At 52.0% G+C, this 15,639-nt stretch overlaps 1 long non-coding RNA gene across 1 annotated transcript; it reads right to left on the reverse strand.

Moving 5' to 3' along the window:
• Positions 1-2,484: 2,484 nt before the first annotated feature.
• On the reverse strand, positions 2,485-15,380 carry LOC308487797. Its single transcript, XR_013991758.1, has 3 exons — positions 14,847-15,380; positions 8,442-8,615; positions 2,485-7,343 (listed from the first exon to the last, which is right to left on the reverse strand). It is a non-coding gene; the product is annotated as an uncharacterized lncRNA (long non-coding RNA).
• Positions 15,381-15,639: the final 259 nt, after the last annotated feature.

Genomic DNA, 15,639 nt, shown 5'->3' on the forward strand with positions numbered 1-15,639 from the left:
AGAGAAGAAAGGAAACAAAATGTCAATATAAAAAAAGCATGATCTTACAGATCAGAGACCCACTGAAAGGTCCCTGACCTATTCAGCCTTTCAGTGCTAAATCTGCAGGAGTTAATAACACAAAAGGATATATGGTTCTCCAGATTTAATACAATCTTCACTTAGTCATTAACTGGTTTATTTCAGATTTCGGGTTACCTCTAAATAGCATGCCCATTTGAACACACATGGTACCTTTAGCATAGCAGGCAATGCTGGTGGTCCCAGAGCTGTGGATCTGACCTGAGATAATCCTCTGCCACCTCCAACCTTCCTCCCAACAAACCACATCAGGCCCTACCTCCTGTGCCCTCCCCCTTCCCCGCCCCCACCCCCGCCTGGCTCCAATGCCTATCAAAGGTCCCCAGGACTGGGCAGGCAGTGGTGATGGTACAAAGACAGGCTTAGAGCAGCTCAGGGCTCTTTCCTGAGAGAGATGAGCGGCCACTTGCCTTTGTCCTTTTTTCATTTGCAAATAATATCAGTCCTATAGGGTCAGTTCCAGAAGTTCCCTCTGCAGAAGAAACAAGGTTAGAGCTCCAGGCCCAATGCTCATGTGACCCCTGCCCATCAGCTTTAGTTGGCCTCAGTGGCAGGAAGGAAAGATGGAGAGTGCAGCCGCACAGCACGCTCGCTGTAGGTCCTGGCACCCAAACCTCATGCTCTCTGGGTCCGTCTCAGAGTCCCACAGACCGCAGACTGGAAGGACATCGAGTCCCCCATCAGGTAAGGAGGTTTCATTGTTCCTTGGGAGCCCTCAGCAAAGGGGACACCACAGTTCTCCTTGGAATCTAGCCTACATCACCCTATCTGCTGCAGGTCCAGCCAGCCTTCCCATCCTCGGGGGGAAGGACTGGTCCAAGAGGACAAACTTTCCATGTGATGTTACTGAAGGCTTCGTGCACCAGAACAACTCCCCTGTGGGTTCCCCATCGCAGGGCTTCTCTACTAGCTGAGGCTGCACTCGGGCTACGGAGGGCTAGACATGTACGGGCACATGCTTGCTGCCCTGTCTCATCCCAATCCTTCCTCAAGGAACACACCCAGATAAAGCTAAGACGTCCTGGCCGAAGGGGCTGTAAACAAAGATGAATGCCCTTCATACAAGTCCTCAGTCTGTTCAAATGGTGATCCCTCAGAGGCCACGCAGCCAAGAAGGCATGCCATTCCCTGTTCTGCTTCAGCACCCCTAGAAAGAGTGAGGGTCATGCTCAGTACTCAGGGAACACTGATGCCTGAGGATTCTCTCCACGGGTAAGGTCTGCCTCTTCAAGTCAATCAGGAGGCAAACAGGGCTGACGCCAGCATTTCCAGTATCTTACCTCACATTGTACATTAGCCAATTCTTCCAGCAGGCGCTGTACGTTAGCCAGCAAATAGGGAGCATACACAACGTGAATGCTGGACAAAGTTCTGGGCATATCTCATAAATCCATTGGGAAAACCTCACAGGTCCCGTGATGAAGCCTCTTTCTAAAAGAGCCCCTCAGCAGAAGAAACAGGACTAAATGCACGTGCATGAAGTGCCACACAGATGTGTCAGAATGGCGAGAAACATGGAGAAACCTCACCAGAAAGAAACACGTGCTAATGGCTGGCTTCCCAGCTGAGAAATACCAGCTCATTTTCACAAGAGATCCAAGAAGTTCAGAGAAGCAGAGAACGGAGAACCTGGATATTCTAAGAAGGGCCCTATGACCTACAGAGGTCAAGTCAAATGCCCCCACCCCACCGGTACCAACCAGTGGGAGAACACAACTGGAACCTATGACAAGACAATGACAACTGGAGTCAGGGGACCTGGTCGAGGTGTAACCCATATTAGGCACCCAGGTACAAGCAATCAGATCTCGGCAGGACTCTCTCTGGCTCAGTTTCACCCACTACAGGGATAAGGCCACCTACCCTCGCAGGGCGGAATGGGGACCAAATGAGCTGGAAAAACGTGAAGAGAACTGTGAAAACATCACATGGTGCGTGTGCGAGGATGGCTGCTGATCAGTTCCTCTCCTGCCTGGGTCCCGGCCCAAGTCCCGGTTCAGTACGTCCTTTTGGGGGTGAGGTGGGGTGAGGGTGCTCATGGTGATGATGCCAGGTGGGTGTCTAGTAAGCAGATAGTGTCTTGGAGAAACACAGCTACTTGTAAGGCTCTGCGTTGCGATTCGTGGGTTGCACAATGTGTGCCCTCAGCCCCAGGGGACCCGACCACGAAGCCCTGGAGAAGCAGTGGACATCGGGGATGGAGGCTGTCACAGAGAAGCTAGGCCAGGGATCCAGCCTCTCTTGGCCCCAGGATGGCCTTGCACAGCAGCCTGGGGGGAGCCTGAGACCCTGGGCTTTCCTACATGTGTTTTATTTTTGCTATCTTTTAAAGAGTGACTCAAGACTAAAAAGCCAAAGTGGAACTGGTGGCTCCGAGATATTTTTGTTTTTGTTTTTTTTCTTCTCTGTCTCTGTCTCTCTCTCTCTCTCTCTTTTTTTTTTCTTAAATAGAAGGGCTTGAACAACCACATGAGAAAAGAAGTCTAAATATAAAGGAAAACTTCCTGACAGCAAAGGACACGGACCCTGAACAGATGTCTCAGGAAAGGCACAGGACATACAGGACCTGCAGTCCCATGTTCTCTCCAGGATTTAGAGCCAGAAAGGATGGCGCATCTTTTCTAGAACATGGCAGCACAGCCAGCCCCCCTCCCAGGAGCTCCCACACCGCTGGCCCATCTCCAGACAAGCGTCTTGGTGGGAGCTCGAGTCCCCAGCCTCTGTCATGTGGAGGATACTCATCAGCCACTTCACACAATCTCCAGCCCCTTCCCACTTCCTTCTGTGGGGAGGGGTCCTGCCCAAATTGTCTCCACCCGCCTGCCCTAACTGAGAGCAACAGCGTCACTTCAGAAAACAGGATTGCAGGTGCTCGGTCTTCAAGATCCCTTCCCTCTCCTGTAACTCAGGTTTCCTTTGCCTCGCCCCGAGTTTCTGGCTAAGAAATACCTCCATGAATATGCAGGGAGTACCCCGTGTCAGAGTTGGCAGGAACCTCCAAAAAGATTCTCGTTCAACCCCCTCATTTTCTAGGCAATGAAACTGAGTCCCAAAGAGAGAAGGTGAGTGAGTTTTTACCAAGACCTGCTGAGTCTTCTACACCAAGCAATGCTAGCCCACGCCCAAGCCCCACAAACACACCACCAGGACCCACACTGCGCCCTGTGCAAGCTCAGAGCCCTGGCAGCAGATGGCAGTCTCCGCGGTCCAGGGGAGGAGGGGCGGGCGTGACCATGGGGCAAGGAGGGAAGAGTCCCTCACGGGGCCTGACCCACGTGGGCCTGGCCACTGCTCTGCTCCTACCAAGTAAACAAGTCCTGAGCCCGGGAGCCGAGCTGCACACACACTGAAGACATCCGTCTCCCGTCTTCAGCTACCAACCTGCCTCAACCTCGCAAGACACAAAGCTCGTCCAAGCACCTGACACAGGTGACTTCTTGTCCCTTACCCTCTGCCTGTTCCTTCCCTATCGCGACAATCTCGGAACCACGTGTTCTGGCAGGAGAGGCTAGGCACAGAGTTTGCCTCCCCCAGGCACATATTTTATATGTGACTCGGCAAAGCCTTACCCTGTGTTGCGTGGACAAGAGAGGGGCACAGGGCCCAGGTTGAGGTAGAGACGCCAGCTGGCGCCTGGCAAGGGTGGGAGATGGAAATCCAAGAGCAGCCATGGCTAACGGACAAAATTCCAGCCAGCTGGGGACCAAAGGTCTGATGTCCACCGCCACCATGATTCCCGAGTCACTGCAAGTTCCGTTAAGCTCTGGGGACCTCGGTGACTTTTCTAGGTGTTAGGAAAAGAGCAGATCAGCATCCATATCGATTCTAATTCTGGAGGTCTGACCACAATGGCTTCCCAAGGTGGCCGAGGTCCTTAAGGCTCTTAAATTCCCTCCCTGACCAACATGTGGATGCCCACTATGTATGGGTATCCTCCTTTTCCACAGTCTATATATTGTTTAATTCTGGTGTTTCTTATCAGTGATCTCTCCCACACTAGAACGGAACCCCAACGAGAGCAGAAACTTGGTCTGGCTGCATCTGGCATCGCGGCTCCAGCCCCTGGCACACACATAGGCAGAATCCAGGTTTGTGGAAGGAACGTGTCTGCCTGTTCATGGATACCCACAGGACTCTTCCTCTGCCCTGCCTCCCCAGAAAGGGACGTGGCATAGTTGTCCCCAGTGCCTACAAAGTCCCCCTGGGTATCTGACCTTTCACCCCGGGCTGCCTATCCTCTGAGGGTCTTAGCTCTCCAAAATGTCGACTTCAGCTCAAGAAGGTGAAGAAAAAGTACAGGCTTTGGAAGTGACTGGGTTTAAATCTCAGCAACCCTACTTACCTAGTGTATGACCTTGGTTAAGTCACATAATGATCGGTTTCTTTAACCATCAAAGGGAAGTAACACCTACTTCACATGGTTGTTCAAAGGTGAAATCAGGGGCGGCCCGTTAGCTCAGTTGGTTAGAGTGCGGTGCCCTTAACAACAAAGTTTCTGGTTCGATCCCCACATGGGCCACTGTGAGCAGCACCCTCCACAACTAGATTGAAACAACTACTTGACTTGGAGCTGATGGGTCCTGGAAAAACACACTTAAATAAATAAAAATGTTTTGTTGGTTTTTTTTTAATCCGATAAGCAAAAGGGGACCCTTAACAAAGGCCAGTTTCCCTTTCTCTCAACTGCATGCTGAGCCCATCTCATGGCTTCACGCCTCATTACAGACCCTGATCTGGGCTCCACACACACACTTATCTATTCTAGGCCACAGCACACAGCCCTGGTTGAACACTGAGCACATCCTCCACCCCCGCCTGGCTTTAATCCTACGGTCAGACGGTGCACAACCATCTCCCACGTGGCTTTCTCCATCCTCATCCCCTCGCTCCTCCCCTGCCCAGGCCCTGCACAGGCCTTGGGGCTTCTGCACGTGTTCCCTGGCTTTATCAGCCCACGAGCAGCTCCTGTGGAAGAAGCCAACAAGAAACCAAACCCACTCTCTGCTTTCTTCACAGACACTCCAAGTCCCAGAAAAGCAAACCAAAATGAGGTTCTCCCACAGACAACTGGCTAGTGGAAAAGGGCAGTATCTCTCACGTATCTAAGAATGAGGCAACATGCCCCAAAAAGTGGCCAGCACAAGGTACAGATCCTCTCTAAAGCTGCGGCTGCAGCCTTGGGGGCACTAGTGCCAGGGGACAGAGCCAAAACATGCATTAAACAATTCACAGCCCTGACCAGATCAGAATTCAATGGAATCCAGAAGGTGCTGACCAATCAGGTCTCCTGGCAGGGCCCCGCCCCCATTCCCAATGGCCAAGCCACACCACAACAGCTCTAGCGCCATCAGCTCTGTTAACTTCTGCTGGACTCCAGATGGAAAGGCCCCACGCTGGCTCCTGGCTCCCAGATCGCAAGAATCCAAAGGTCAAGAAACAAGTGCTAGATATGCCTGGCCCCCCTTCTCAGGGGATGCCAACTGTTCTGCTAACCTGACCTGCGATACATAATGCCCCATGTCATATAAGTAGAAGCCAGGCTGGTGAGCAGGGAGAAAAGCACTAGGTGAGGGACACAAATAGGACAATCAATAGGGAAGCACCAACCCCAATTCTGGACACACCAGAAGTAATAGGAACAATTGTGACACAAGGAGCAAAACCAACTGCCCCTTTGCTTCCCACCCTGGTTACTCCAATCAAAGGCAGGGCTGTGAATGGGAGCCGTGGCCACCCAGAGCCAGGCCCAGGGCTGCACCGCATATATGAGAGCATGGCCAGCAGCTCCATCTGGCTCCAGTCCTATAGCCAGCGTCGGCCAGACTCTAATCGACACATCTTCAGGGACTTGGCCCCCTCCTCTCCATCTCCCCAGCTGCACCAAAGCTGATCTCTTCACTTTATTCACGTTCCAGATCCAACACCCCTAGCGATCCCTTGCTACATTACTGCTGGAGGGGCTGAAACTTGTCAAATTCCTTGAAGGAAGAGACCCAAACAGCCCTGGATTGCTCAGTCAGTGAGGACCTCAGGCTGCTCACAGCCAACTTACAGACTCATCTCAGATAGGAAGGAGAGAAGGTGAAACACTGTGAGGTAGAATTCACTGGTCTTCCCTGGACTGCAGTGGGAGCAGGATGAAGAGCCATGAGAGGTGAGATCCCACAGGGGCCTCCTCATATCAGCCAAGAGCACCATAAAATCACTTAGCACCCTTCCGTTTATCTTTAGACCCCAGACAAATCTCTTGGCTAACGGCAACCAGCCTTACTGGCCCAGAACATCGCAGGAATCTACTTGATGGGGGAGAGATTTCCCAGTGACATGGCAAGCACCTACATTCTGCTTTCTGAATTGTCTCTATAATACAACAGACCTCCCCAGTTCTGCAGGCGGTCATCATTTTTAATTACCATTGCTATTAGCAAGTGAGGCAGAGAAAAACATTTCTATGTCAACTGCCTACAGATGCTTTGCAATGGCTCACTTGGCCAGCAATTTTTTTTTTAAGGCGAAGGCAATGACAGCCTAGAGGAATAAAGTGATTCACTCAAAAAAAAAAAAAAGGGAAAAAGAAAAAGTCAAAAACCCAAAGGTGGGAAAGAGCCCCAAAGTCCACTAGCCAGCCCCTAGTCTAAACTCCAGACCACAGCCCTAGACTAGGGCCAGCAAGGCCAGCGGTGTTTAGAGTAAGAGAGGGCATCCACTGACATGACACAAGGGAGAAATGCTCAAGGCCCAGACAGGCTCCTGGGACCTTGAGGGGTTAAACCCAGAATCTCAGGCTCGGTGTTGGGGACCAAGGAGAGTTCCTGGTCTATGACATGGAACTGCTCTGCCAACTGCCACATCCAGTGACCCCTCCCAGCTATCTCCCACACATCCTAGCAGCCTGGTTACTTCAGCTGGCTGCCCTGCCCCCAAGCATCTGCTGGTTACTAACCCCATTCAGAGAAAAGCCAGGAGGAAGAAAACAGAAAGAAGAGAGCAATTGTTTGGGAGATTCTGAATGAAGTTTGAGGATTCCTCACTGAATGAGGAAAATGGTCTCCTGGGGGAAAGAAGGAATTTGGGGAAGCTGAGAAGGGGGAAGCCCACACCTGACTTACCTGGGAGGGAGGGAGGGGGTTAAATCCTATTTTCCATGCTGCATTTGGTTTCCATTAAGCACCCTGTTGATGAGTCACTGACAAGACCAGGATCCTGTCACATTAATCAGCACTGCGGTCATAGAACCACACAAATTGGTGGCTCAACAGCACCTGTGAGAGGGAGGAGACAGATATCCAGCCCACTTTGCCTATTCCACTCAGCTCGACACACTCAGTTACCACACTCCTCCTGAGGATGGCTGACACCTCTGCCTGTTAAAGCCAGATTTAGAAACCCCCAAACAGGGGTGAGGGCTGAGAGCAGACACAGCTCCCAGATGCCGACAGCTAAGTTTGCCCTCATATATCCTGAAGAAAATCAAAGGTTGGAGGAGGAGGGGGTGAAGGAAGAGGTCCAAAAGAAGGAAGAGAGAGGTCAGAAGACATCTTGGGTAAAGCAAGGCAAACAGGAAACCAAGACGACTTTCGGAGACTGGTCTTTGCAGTGGGCCACAGTGTGCCTGCAGCCACATCGTGCACCAGCCTCTCCTCCTCCAGACCCGAAATCCATCGAGAACCGTCTGCCCCTTCTAGTCCTCATCCCATATCAGTACCCTCATCCAGATGACCTTTGACTCCATCAGCATTGAAATAGGAGACAGAAAGCTTGGCAGCCCTAAAACACACACACACACACACACACACACACACCCTCTTCCAGGAATGAAAGGTCCCTCAGAAATGTCTCACTCTCTAGGTTCTGGTTCTCTGATAGAAATGCTCCTCTCCCACGGGGGAGGGCAGACACGTCCGATAAGAACTGCTTAGCACAATGCTATATATAGTCGAGGTTCCAACCAGCTTAGAGATTTGGAGCTAGAACTTGGCAGAGAACCATGCTAGATGTTGGCAAAGACCAGCCTCCCCTAGCCAACCGAGAGCCTCACCTCTCTGCTGGGGGCAGTGAGGGCGAGCAAGGCCCTTCCATTCAGACCATTAACACTCTGTACTAAGGGACATGGGCTTTGGGCTCTGTTTCAGGAAAAATCAACTTTGCCTGAATGTGAGGGGCTGGACGACGAGTTGTAGCCTCTCTGCACCTCTCCAGCGGCACTAGAAAAATCGATCCAGTCCTCTCTTCTGGAGGACTAAGCGTGGGGGCATGCAGGAAAAGAATGGAGAAGGCATGCACAGCAGCTGGCTGGGTTTGATAAACATCTATCCACTTTTGATATTTGAAGGAATAAAAGAATACAGACAAATACTTACTGCACAGAACCAGGCTGCCAGCCATCTCCTTTTTTTGCAAATCAACACAAACGGGCACACATTTATTCCACAGTATGATGGCTGTCTTCTGCATACCAGCACCATCCTCAGCTGAGCAGACTGTCCATGAGGCCATCACTTACTCATGGAGCTCTCAACTCCTCTGAGTTCTCTCTGGGAAAGAAGTGAAAGGAAGACCGCTGGGTTCAGTTCACAGGACCAACCTCAAGCAATGAATGTGCAGGCTCCAAACAGGGTCCCATCTGGGGTTAGGATGTGGCCCTGGGACCATGGCACTTGGCTGCTGCTCACCATCCAATAACAGAAGCAGGATAATGTTGGGCCCATCGTCGTGGAAAAGTGCCAGTACCAGTGGGCATGGAGCTCTTGTCAAGGTGGGCTTGTGTATCATCTCTTTCAGAAAACAAATTTGAGGGACAACAATGCTCTCTGAAGTACAGAGTCTGGGCTCTCACCATACACACAGTTTCTAGACAAAGAAATATGAGACTCAAAGGATCTAACACCCACATATATACAATTTTTTTAGGTCAAGATGCTCTGTACTCAGGCTCAAAAAGACATGACGCAAAGAGGCTGGGGCTGCCTTTGCACTCTGGGTGGGGACGGCTGGCTCCTGTCCCTTGCTCTGCCTAACTGTCCGCTGTGACCTCGGTCAGGTCTCCCTGCTCCCTCAGACTCCCAAGGCCCCAAAGCCACTCCTTCCAGAGATCCCCAATGAGTCACGCTGGGAGATCTCTGGGGAGAAGAGGAGGTGCTCCACGACAAATGTCAGTGCTAGCATCATCTATGGGAAAGTGAGACTGAAAAGTGGCACGTGGGGAAAGGAGGCAGGGAGTTCTCCAGGGCCAGGCTGTTCCTCAATCCCCACCCACAAGTTGTTTGCTCCTCTGCCCCCAGACACAGGCCAAGGGAGGGAAAGGAGACAAAGGGAAGCCAGATGCTGGGGATAATGGTACGGCAATGATTCAGCAGCAATGGAGGTCCATCTTTTCTCTTTCTCCCAAGATGGCGTGGCGGGAAGGGGCGGGGCTGGGCGGGTGCGGCCTGGGGGATGTCACGCGCACACAGCGCAATGCTGCAGGTTCAAGAAAAGCCTAGAACCCAGAGCTGCCATAATCTCCCCCCCCCTCTCTGTCTCTCTCTCTCTCTCTCACACACACACACACACACACACACACACACACACGTCAGGAACTCAAAGCCTATAATTGTGCCTAAGCAGGAAGTAAGCAAGATGAAGAGAAGAAGATAAGCTTTGATTTGGGACAATAAAGGAGGAGGAGGCCGAAGCAGGCCGCCCATGAGCAGGGCTTCAGCTCAAGCCCCGAAATGTGGATCCACCAACATCTTCACATAACACCAGCAGAGGAAATGTAAGTCTTACGTCCATGACGGGTCCTTGCCTGTGGGGTCCTGGAGCGTGCCTGCTAGGCCCAACCCTACCCCCAGAAGAAACTTGCCTTCTCTCCGAGGCAGTGAGCCACAGTAAGAAATCCAAAGGGGCTTTCTGGCCCCAGTAAGATGGCTGTCATTTGGGACCAGTGAGAGGAACTCAAGAAGCAGCCCTGTCTGCCAAGCTCATCTAGTAACACAAACAGATGCATCTTCTTTTGAGATGCTAAGATTCAAGTGTCCACAGAACCGTTTTGTTACCTGGTGTCGCCCCCACCCCGATGTCCAGCAGTGGGCTGCTTCTCTGCCAATTCCTTCCTGAAAATGACCCAAGCCTAAGGGTCAGCTCTGAGCCCGACAAGCTGTTTTTGCTGCTTTCATGTTGACAGAACGTCCTGGCCACTCAGCTGAGCGCTCCATCTCTCCGCTCCGACACACTGAGTCATCATCCAAAGAGGAAAAAAACAACAAAGCAGCCGTCACCAGGGTCCCCACTGCCGTCAGCTGACGATTCATCAGCTGTCGTCACTCTCCGCTCTGCAGTCCTGGAATTGGTGATGAGGGGCTTCAGGGTGCCCAACTTCCCTCCCATGGGGTGCAACAGCATCAGAAATCAGGCAGCCACTGCTGGGAGGAGAGAAGGGAAACTAACCTGGCATCAAAAGGCTCCCAGGAGGGTGCCCTGGTTAACCCTCACTCTGCCACCACAAGTCCTCCTGGCTCCTGCTCCGTTCCCATGGTGTTTTCCTGATGAAGAAGCTGAAGGGGTATTTCCTCTAGGTGGGGAAAAGGCACTACCTGGCAGGCTTTAGGTGCGTACTGCTTGGTGACCTCCTCCCCTGCCCCTGCTTCTGATACCACTGAAGGCACGCAAGCTCTCTTTTCCCCCCATTTCTTCTCGGATCAAGCCACCTATGACGTTCCTTCCTTAAGTCCTTGATAAACAATTGGGTAGAGGGAAGGGAACTGCATCACTTTCTGTTGGGAACCTACTTGCTTGGCAATATATTAGGCATTTCTGTGTAAGTTATAGTGGCTCCATCTCACTGACTGAGGACACTGAAACTTAGATCAAATGACTTGTCTAAAACCATCCAGTGAAGACAAGGCAGGGTCAAGACGCAAACCTAGATCTGTCTGAGTGCAATGTCCCTGCTCTTTGCCTTCTATAGTCTCCACTGACTTCGGGTCTGGAGCTTATTTCTGCTCTGAAGATACTACAACCCACCCCACCCAACCTCCACATGCTCTTCTGGGAGAAAAGCAACCAGGATAAATGAAGTTTGTTAATCTATCCGTTTTAGCTACCAAAAAAAAAAAAAAAAGCTATTCTGAGGGAAACTGGCCACAAAGGAAAAGGAGAAAGTTAATAAAGCAGCCATGAGGGTGGTGTGGGACTGCTAAGTGACCCAGACCTTGGGTGCAAGAAGACCAGCCACCCAAACTCCCACATAGCATTTCGGACTTACAGAATTCCTTAAATAGACACGTTTTGAGGACCTACCTCCTAGAAGGCATTTTATAGACACTGAGGGTTGAGAGAGGAAAATTGCAAAGGCTTTAAGAGACCAGGTTTCAAACCATGATCAGAATGCTTACCAGCCACAGGACTCTACTTACAGGGTTGTGGTAAGGAATAAATGAAATAACCACCTAGAAAGAGCTTCACATGGTACCTGTCAGGCCGAAGGCATCAAATAGGTATGTGTTTTCCTCGTTCTTTCCCTAGGTTCTTGGAGCTCACAAACTAATAGGTGACATAAGATTTATATACAGAAAACAGTAACACAACTAAAGTAGCAAAAAGGAGGATGAAGTGTATGGTTGTTTGTCCAAAGAGGGCATGGGTAGTTATGAGGATCCCTTCTTGCAAAAGTAACCAGGGATGGTCCATGAAGGACAGTGGGACTGCCGCAGGTGGGTGCACGAAAAGGAGGCATGGAAAATATCACCAGTGAAAACAGAGATGGGAAAAGCAAGAAAAGGTCAGTCACCTGGTTTTGTCGAAACACATGGCCCACCCAGGGAAACTCAGACAGGCAAGACTACAGGAAAGCTAAGGCTAGTTACAGACAGCCTTCGGCAGCATGCTAAAGGCCAGGGATTTTATTCTGGAAACGATGAGAAACCATTTTAAATTTCTGGGCAAGAAAGACAAGATGGCCGCTGCACGCAGAAGGGCCTGGAGAGGAGAGGGATGGGCAGCAGGGAGCCTCACTGTTGCACTACAGCTGGAACCAATGCACTGGCAGGGGGCGTGAGGAGAAACAGAAGAAAAACGGTAAAAAGCCATGACCATCTGAACAGATCCTCAAAGCTTCCATGGACCCCACCCTCTGTCCCTACGGGGAGATTGCCGGAGACAGACCTATTTGGGGAACACAAACCATAGCTCCGACACATCTGAGCTGAGCTACCATGTCTCTGCCTCTACTCTCCCCTCCAAAGTTCAGCTTTTCACCAAACTGCTTTAAGCCTCAGGCTGATGAGGGCACGAGAGGCCCGGGCCTTTGGTTAGCAGTGCCCATGCTCTGGCTGAGCCAGGGCCCCAAGTAGTGGAACCCCCACCCGGGGCCGTGTCTGAGGGTGGGACTGGGCGGTCCTGCCCCTGGGGCCACCTTCACTGCGGCAGCCACCACTGTGCCCGCCTCTGCTGGGCTTTTGCCCGCCCCCCTCCTCCGTCATAGCCCCCGCCCCCCGCCCACTCTGCGGAACCGGCACAGCAGGACCAGAAAAACCAACGCCACCATGTCGGGTACCAGCAGAAATGCCAACAAAATGGCAGCCTTGTGATAAAAGGAGTCCAACAATATCATCAACCCACCCAGAGAAAGGGAACCCAATGACAAGGGGAGTGAACTGTCAACAACCACTTCCTAACTGCCCCCCCTCACCCTTCCTTACTCTCACAATTGTCACATATTTCCCTTCAGAAACTTCTTCTCAAAGCTAGAAAGAATAAGAGGGAAAGAAGAGCATCACCCCATCCCCAGAGAGGTCCTGGAGGCCATAGGTGACAGAGGGCATTGAGAAGGACGTTCTGCGTTCTATACCCCAAGATGGGAGATACCAGTCCTTTTCTGTCTTCAAACCTAGCTCCTACCACTGACTGGACAAGAGCTAGCCCTCCAAGGGAATGAAATCTTTCATTGCTCCCCCATCAGACCCTCCCCGGCTATGTGGGCCCTGGGGAACCAGGAGGCAAGGAAGGGCCGAGAAGGCACAGCCGTGCCCTCCGTTATGTAATTAGAAGGGCGGTGCTGTCCTAGGCCTGAGACCCAGGGCGCACTGCGCTCCCAGATGCGCAGTCATGGGCAGGGGCCACTGGGCATGGTGCAGGACTTAGAAACCCCCTCTACCCAAATGAGAGACCTGCTACAAGGACCGGATGGAAGGCTGGGACCCTGATTTTTCCAAGTACCCCACCTCCAACCAGAGGCAACCAGCCTGCTGTCCTAGTTTTGCTCTCACTCTCCTCACTCCCCAGAATGACAATCCTTTCTAACCTGGGACTTCCAAACCTCTCATGGCCCAGTGGCTCTCCCCGAAATCCCACCAAATACGCAGTTTCTGAGCAGTGTCCTGGGGTTGGTCCCCATCCTCACCTTTCCAACCAGGGAGCAGCAGCTTCCAGAAGGCAGGTCCTTCTCATACTGGGCTCAGTCTGGACAGCCCCGGACGTCAATGCAAATCTCTTGTCCCCTGGGAGTAGCCCAGAGTCAGCAGGAAGCCCAGGGTGGTGGCAATAGCAGCGGCAGCAGCCCTGCCCTACCTTGCCCCTATGTTTCCAGGGGAGCCAAGAATTATTTTGCTGCAACACTGAGGTGTGGCTGATCAGAAAATTTCCTTTTCTGAAACCAAACTAAAGGACAAATATTCCAGTTTGATCAACCCTCTGCGCACCCATCTCCCCAACCCTTCCCCCTCCAAAAAAAAGTTTGGGGCACTCTGAGCTCCTCTTCCTTAGAGTGCATGAAATTAAAAAGGCATAGGAAGAGGCTTCGACTGGTCAATCAAAAGCAGGCACAGACACAGGGGCATACGCACACCCCTAAACAGATTTTAGAAAAGCTGCTGGGCTTCTCCCCACCTCCCCTTTAAGCAAGTGAAATGCAAATTCAGATTTGATACCTTGCCCTAAGCCAATCAAAAAAAGGTTTTCACCTGCCACTGGCCCACCCACCAATCCGAGGAAGTGTCTGGAGTGAGAGCCCTCCCCTGGCCAATGGAAGGCCGGCTCAGTCACTTAGTTAATGATGCAGCAGTACAAGGAAGGCCGTCACATGTGAACTGGAAGGGTGCCAACATGGAGACACAGAGAGCGCAAGGTAAACAACTTTCCAACGCCAAAAGAATGACATTGAATCTCTAAATGCTAGCTTCCCTTCTCAGCTCATCTGAAGCCCTCTTAGCTTGCCCTACAGACCCTGGGAACGTCACTACCTGTCCCCCTAGAGCTTCTAACAAGATGCAACAGTGACTGCGTCACCATTCCCCACTTTTCCCAACTGCGCAGTGACAAGCCTTCCAGCTTTACCCCACTTCTTCGAGCCCAGGCCCCATCCTGCCCACCTACTCCCCACCAGCCCCCGACTCCCAGTGCTGAACATTTCGGTAAGGGAGCCCCTGGGACACTGTGCCTGGCCTTCCTCTCAGCAGGTCTCCTCCTCACTCCCTACCTTCCACCTGAGAACTACACGGACAGACACATGCTGACACTTCCCCTGGAAAACCAGTCTGTCTGTCTGTCTGTCCAATAAAAGAAAATAAGGATAAAGGCTGGGAGGTCAGGTGGGACGCCAGGGACAGCTTGCTCCTCTCTCCTCTCCCCCCGTCAGGGTTGAGCAGCTGACACTAAGGGAAAAGAAATTAAAGTGGAAAAAAAGCCCTCCCTCAGAGAAAAAAATAGCAAAAAGCGAGAAAGAAGGTGAGAAAGACAGAGCGCCCACATACGCAGAGACATCGCCCCCGATCCCAGCAAATACGTACGTGGGAAGAAGGGGGTTACACCATCAACTCCTGAAGTCCATCGGACCACCCATCGTCGCCTGCGCAGACCCAAATCTCGGTCCAGCCGTAAGGTGCCATGGTCCCGAAGGTTCCAGAAACTGGTCCCGTTAAACCTTCCACCATTGCCCCACAACCTCTTGCTGCCACCACTGACTCCACCACTACCCCACGGGAACCGCCCGTGCCACCTTGCATGCCATCTCCTTAGCCTAGGCTACCCAGAGGCCTCCAGCCCCCGACAGATTGCTGTATGCTTGGCAAGTGAGCTGGCAGAACCTGGTGCCCGGTGTTGCTATGACTTGTTTCTTGATTTCTCTCTCTCTGCTGCAGCACAGCTCTTGCTAGCAGACCTATCGACAGAGCGCTCTCGCTCTCTCTCTTCTCTCTCTCTCTCCCTCTCTCTCTCTCCCTCCCTCTCTCTCTCTCTCTCTCTCTCTCTCTCTCTCTCTCTCTCTCTCTCTCTCTCTCTCTCTCTCTCTGAGCTCTGTGACGCAGATCTAAATTCTCCAGTCTGCTCCTTGTGTTGCAAGAGCAGAACTGCAGCTTTTCCCCTGGAGAGCCTGAGGGCAGTGCCAAGGCTGGTCAAACACGGCAGAAAAAAGTTGGGCCTACACTCCACTCCCTGGCCACACTTTCAGCCCCATTTTTACCCTACCCCTCATTGCTCTGGGGCATCAAGGGCCTGGTCCCCCCAGGCTCAGGCCTTCCCTGAGGGCTTCCCAGCCACAGACTGGCTTAACTCTTTGAGTGACAGCGCCCATAAGGCAGACAG

The sequence above is a fragment of the Rhinolophus hipposideros genome (assembly GCF_964194185.1).
Source record: "Rhinolophus hipposideros genome assembly, chromosome: 19".
Classification (NCBI taxonomy): domain Eukaryota; kingdom Metazoa; phylum Chordata; class Mammalia; order Chiroptera; family Rhinolophidae; genus Rhinolophus; species Rhinolophus hipposideros.